Source organism: Acartia tonsa, chromosome 8 (assembly GCF_053477335.1).
Source record: "Acartia tonsa isolate MP-2025a chromosome 8, ASM5347733v1, whole genome shotgun sequence".
Taxonomy (NCBI): domain Eukaryota; kingdom Metazoa; phylum Arthropoda; class Copepoda; order Calanoida; family Acartiidae; genus Acartia; species Acartia tonsa.
The window spans coordinates 46,159,016-46,165,279 of NC_137267.1; the positions used below are offsets into that span (position 1 = coordinate 46,159,016).

General features: G+C 32.8%; 1 non-coding gene across 1 annotated transcript; it reads right to left on the reverse strand.

Moving 5' to 3' along the window:
* Positions 1–732: 732 nt before the first annotated feature.
* TRNAT-AGU (transfer RNA threonine (anticodon AGU)) lies at positions 733–804 on the reverse strand. Its single transcript has one exon. It is a non-coding gene; the product is annotated as a tRNA-Thr (tRNA).
* Positions 805–6,264: the final 5,460 nt, after the last annotated feature.

The following is a 6,264-nucleotide window of genomic DNA, read 5'->3' on the forward strand; positions in this document are numbered from 1 at the left end:
TTCATTTATATATCCCATAAGAGGGGAGAGATGGATTAAAGGGGGTGTATGGGGGTTATTGTTATTTTAGCCAGCTGAGATTATTTCTTTATCAGAGTACATGAAAATATGGACAACATCAAAGTAATAATATATCGATTCATGTATTGCTTATAAATTCAGAAATTGTATAACATAATGATAAAGATAAAGAAACATTTTTTTTATAATAATTGCAGTTTCGAAAATAAAATCAATTTTAGTAAGCATCTTTGTAAAATAAACAAAATCGGATGATATATGATAATCATTTAACTATTTCAATCTATCGAGTACATAAAGATTATGTAGATTTTTTTGCATATTATACAGGACAATTTATTGCATTTTACAGACCTTTTTTTAAACAACTTTAAAAAGTAAAATACATCGCTGTTTAAATTTTTTTTGTTAGAAAACATATTAGGATAATTTGTGTTCAAAATAAACACACACACACACCCTCCCCCCTCCCCAAATCTTAATTTAATTATTTTCATTAATTTAAAAATACTATGAAAAATGAAATATGTATAAATCTTTTTTTTGCATAACTTTTTCAGTGTCTCTCATCAACCACAAAGTATTAAATACATTTAAAATTGAAGAAATATCTAAGTAGGAGAAGCTTAATTATATAGAACAAGTATTGCGTACCTAAACGGAAAAATAATAGAGAAGCTACTATATAACTTGAGTATCACAAAAATTGATTGCCCCCTGTGAGGTTTGAACTCACAGTCCCTAGTTTACTAGACGAGTGCTCTACCATTGAGCTAAATAGGCCACTTGTACAAGAAAAAAAATTTAAGATAATACAAATTCATAGTGAATATTAAGTAAATTCTGAAAAATTTGTATCTTTTAAAAACAATAAAATTAGGCAAACGTCAGTAGGGCAGTTACCCTATAAATAGTATTCAATAATATTCATAAGTATCAACGTTCAAAAACGTATTGCTCCTGGTGAAATTCGAACTTATAACCCCGGCATAACAGTGTAGAAGAACCGTGCGCTAACTGATTGCGCAACTGGAGCTCTTACATTACAGGTTCAAACTTTTTGTAGTTGTTCGAGATGGTAGTTTCTATGTTGTAATTTTAAAAAAAACTTAAGATAAAATTTTTATAAAAGAATATAAAAAAATTTAAAAGTATAACATTTAAAAAAATTATTTTTGGGCGATGGAAATGTCTGACCCCCACCCCAAAATTAGCTCAAAACCATCCCATGTCAATATATATATAACTAGCGGCTACGCCCCTAGAGGCCTCTAGGGGGCACTTGAGGAAGAGAGAGAGTCAAATTTAATAACCCAATTTCTTATTTTAAATTTTTAAAGAAAAGTAAAAAAAAAAATTTTTTTTGGGGGGGGGGAATTTTTTTTTTTTAGGGGGGGGGGCCTCCCCCCTCATTTTTAATTTTAGTTTTAAAAATTTTAAAATTTTTTTCTTTTTTTGAGGGGGGGGATTTTTAATTTTTTTGGGGGGTTGGGGGTGTCCCACCCCCAAAAAAATAGATATAAACCTTCCCAGGACCTATGAGAAGCTACCCTGTTAAGGAGAACCCGATCGGTTCAGCGGTTAGAGAGATCCTTCGGTACAGACACACAGATACACAGACACACAGACATCCTGTTACTTTAGTAAAAGGATTCCTGAGAAGGACAACATTGTCAGTTCAGTGGTTGCTGAGATCTTAAGCTTCAGACAGACAAAATTAAATGAAAATTAAGCCCCGCGGCTGAATTGACGGCTGAGGCTTGTACTAATTTAGCACCTGCGGCTGCGGCTGGGGCTTACAATATCTCAGCCGCGCGGCTGTGTCAAAGCTGCGGCTGAATTAAAAAAATTTAGCTGCGGCTGAGGCTGCGGCTTACAAATATCAAGCCGCGCGGCTGCGGCTGCGGCATAATCATAACTTTGCAGCTGCGGCTGAGGCTTTCTTGGAGCCGCGCGGCTGAGTGCGGCTGCGGCTTCAAATTATTAACAGCCGCGCGGCTGAGTGTGGCTGAGGCTTCCCCAACTATAAGCCGCGCGGCTGATTGCGGCTGAGGCTTAGAGGGGCGTTGGCTGAATGAGGCTTAGTGCGGCTGAGGCTTAATGTGGCTGAATTGGAGTTTTGTGGCTGAGGCTTACAGTGGCTGAGGCTTACAGTGGCTGAATGCGGCTGAGGCTTACAGTGGCTTATGTTTTCTTTAAGCCGCGCGGCTGCGACTAAGGCTGAGGCTTATTGGGTGGCTGAGGAAGCCGCGCGGCTGATTTTGAGGCTTCTCGTAAGCCGCGCGGCTGATGGTGGCTGAGGCTGAGGCTGCGGTTGCGGCTTCCGAACCCTGAATATTATATATTACAAAATATTAAAAAATGTTAATCAATATCATTTTCTTAATCAAAGGGAAATATTTACTATTTGTAGTTAATTGGTAATTGTCACTAAGCATAAAAAATATCAAAAGTAAATGATTTTGTAACTTTAATTTTATTGCAAAAAGTTGATTCAATTTTTCATTTTGAGTTTTCATTTATATTTAACATATTAAAATACATAGATCACATATTAACAAATGTTTTAAATTACATAAATTTTGTATTACAATTATCAGTGAATTATATTAATTTTGTATCATAATTACTGGCGAAAATGTTTGAATTGTTAAAGAAAATTTATTATTTTTGCAGTACTATGTAACACAATAAAAAATTAGGAACAAAGATAAATGAATGTCGCCAAAATTATAGTATATACGAATTGTTGATTATAATTATAATAAGAATTGAATATCATAATTATTGTTTTTTTTTTGTTTTGTTGATTTTCTTTATATTATAACCAAATAAAGTATGACAACTTGGTTATTATATTGATTCGAACAAGTATTTAATTATAAAGAATGGTTTATAATAATTTCTTCAATCGAATAAAGAAGGGATTATTGATTGATTTACTTTTCGATTCTATTAGCCAATTAAAGAATGAATTAACGGCTGACATGTTTTACAACAACTAGATAAAGTTTGAATTATCTTTTTATAATAATTATTCAATCGAATAAAGAAGGGATTATTGATTGATTTACATACTGATTATTAGCCAATTAAAGACTGAATTAACGGCTGATACATTTTACGCGATTTTATAAAGAGTGAATTATAAAATGTTGACGCAATTTTATAAAGAGTGAATTATAAAATGCCTAAATTAGGGACAGGTAAATAATATACCAGCTTTAATCATTTTATAAAGAGTGAATTATAAAATGTTGACGCAATTTTATAAAGAGTGAATTATAAAATGCCTAATTTAGAGACAGGTAAATAATATACCAGCTTTAATCATTATTCTTGATTAGGATTGACTTGGGGAGATATAAACACAGGTTCTTGTGTATTAGCTGGCGTATACCTTGTACTTCTTCTTGTATTTTCAGTTTTATTTTTACAACAAGAACAAGTAGCCATAGAGCGGGCGTTGTTATAACAAAATATAACAAATTTTTTAGCGGCAGCGAATAAAACAAGAACTACGCCAGATATAGCTGAATATATTAAGCCTTTGAGTAATATTTCATTTTCCTCTGGGAAAAAGGATATATTAGAATCGTTTTCTGTGTCAATAAAGTTTAGATTAAACTCGGATATAGTGATAAAACCTTTTGACACTATTATGCCTTCATTAAAATAATTACAACCTTCCGATTTTGTACAGTGGTATACAAATAGGTCGAGTATAGAGATTTGTTTGGCATAAGATATATCTTTAAAGATACATATATCACTAGGTTTTTTTATCATAGAACATGTAGGTTTGTTTTGAGTTATTTTACTTACATAACCATATTTAGCATCAGAGGAGGTGGATATAACTCCAAATTTATTATCGTCTAATTCTACATAAGGATCAGCAACTAAAATTTTACAGGTTTCAGCACAAAAAGGCAAGGGGTAAAAAACATTTTTATTTTCGAATTTATTAAGGTAATAATAAAGCTTATTTCCTTGACGAGAAAAATGTGTTTTATCTTGTAGGGCTGCACACTTGAAAAATTTTGCTGACAAAGGTTTATCTTGATATTTTAGCTCGGTAGCGTAAACAATATTTAGAAATTTTAATTCATTTAATATGGGTGATAATATATTGAACATAGCGTCTTCAGATTTATAGCCTTCCTTAAATTTATTACTTAATTTAGTGGTGTCAATATTAACCATTTCTCCGTAATTTACGGTTCTAGTTAAGGTATATGTGTTTTGAGTGGCTTTAATGTCCATAGCTTTACTATATACGTCAGCCAAAGTTTGGGATTCCGAAATTAGCTTGGTAGCATCAGCCTCCCCTAAGCCAAAATCAAGGAGTTTTTTCCTAACATTCATTTTGGGTTCCTTTTCTATGCAAACTTGGGGTGTAGAAGTACAAAAAGAAGCTATGTCTTGTTCATCCTGTACTGATCTTAACTCTTCATAGGTAAGGTTTTCAAGATCAACGGTACACGCTTTTTCAGGTTCACTTAGGGGAATGTTTGTAAAGTCTAATCTGAGTGTACCTGATACAGACATAAGTATAAGTTCAAGGAGCTGTCTCCTCAATTCATTTAAGGGCATAAATTCTTGTTCTGATTTAGTTGTTTCTGAATAGGCTACTCCAGTGTGTTTTAATACCTGTTCATAAGTGTGCACAAGATATGTTCTATGCCTATTATTTACCCAACAAGCGAGTATAATCTTAATAGCGTGGTACGTTGAAGCTTTAATCTGCATTGAAGATTTTTTCGGCTTACTATAGTGTGTATCTAATTTTCTTACAAGATCAATTACACGCTTAACCTGTTCATTAATTTTAGCCTCTGCAGTCCGCCATTGATGTTTTATAGTTAATTGTGCTCCTTATTGATGAGAATGTTGTCAAAAAGTTTCAGCTTTCTACCTTTTATAGGAGCCGAGAAAATCACGTTTCCCCCAATTCATTAATTACGGACGGACGGACAGACGGACGGACAGACGGACAGACAGACGGACGGACATTGTGAATTATAGAGTAGCTAAATACTAAATAATTATATTTCAAGTATGTAATAAGAAAGTGTTAGTTTTATCTTTTAACAATTTGATGACTTTTAGAGTAGCTTCGATAATGATAACTTATTTTTATCACATTTATTCATGTTTTCCCAGTTTAATAGATCAATTTATTTTTCAAATTTTTTGCTCAACAACTTTTGAGCGCAAGAGAAGTGTTAAATGATTTCGCCGAATGTCATTTTCAATGAATTTAAATCATTTTTTTTCGCATATGTTATTAAAATCGATATATGATTACTTGGATGTTGCACCAGATTTTCATGTACTCTAATAAAGTGATACTCTTAGCTGGAAAAAATAAGAATACCCCCCATCAACTCCCTTTATTCCATCATCTCCTCGCCCACTAGATGAATAAACTGACCAATAAATGAGGTCCATATAAGCAACATAAATTGACGACAATATATCCACGTTTTGTATATCCAATGTTATTCACTCTCTTGGTGATTTCTACTTGTAAAAAACAAACATGATGCATATTTTTTATAACCCTAAACGTTAGAGTTGTCCTTTTGATTTTAAACCTTATGGAGATTCAAGGAACTTCAAAGCCTTTTGTAGGTCAGTACTTTTGCTTCTTTTCGCTTCAGCTTTATTTTTGGCATTTCTCTTTTTTCTAGCTGTGCGTTGAATATAAGAATAATAGAATAGTAAAAAGACTATATATTAGTTGTTGCCTTTGGTTAGGTTAGTTTAGGTCATATTGGTTACACGGCATCTTCGCGTGGTTAGAGCACTGCAAGTAGAGGTCCTCTAGGGCAAGCAACCACAATCCTTATTTTCATTTTTTTTAAATTAGGTTGGTGAGGATTCTGTGCTCGCTAGGCACCTTAATAGAAAGTCCCAGTACAAGACTAGTTTATTAGTTACCTAAAAATCAACCAGCCTACACATTAAATGTATACAAAAGCTTTGCATGAAAAGAATGAAAACATAAAAAATAAGATGTATCATCAAGAAAAGTTTTTGTGGTAAATGCCGTCAAAAAATAAGAAATATTCAGTCAATTAATTAAAATTTTATTACAAAGTGGTGTAGTTATGGACGTACGGGCATAAGGACATTCCCAAAGTATAGAGTAGCTGCGCTAATAAAAGTTTGTCTTTCATAGTTTTGTTGCACTTTTGAAAAGATTTTGAAAAAAACATGAGAAAAACAAATACTAAA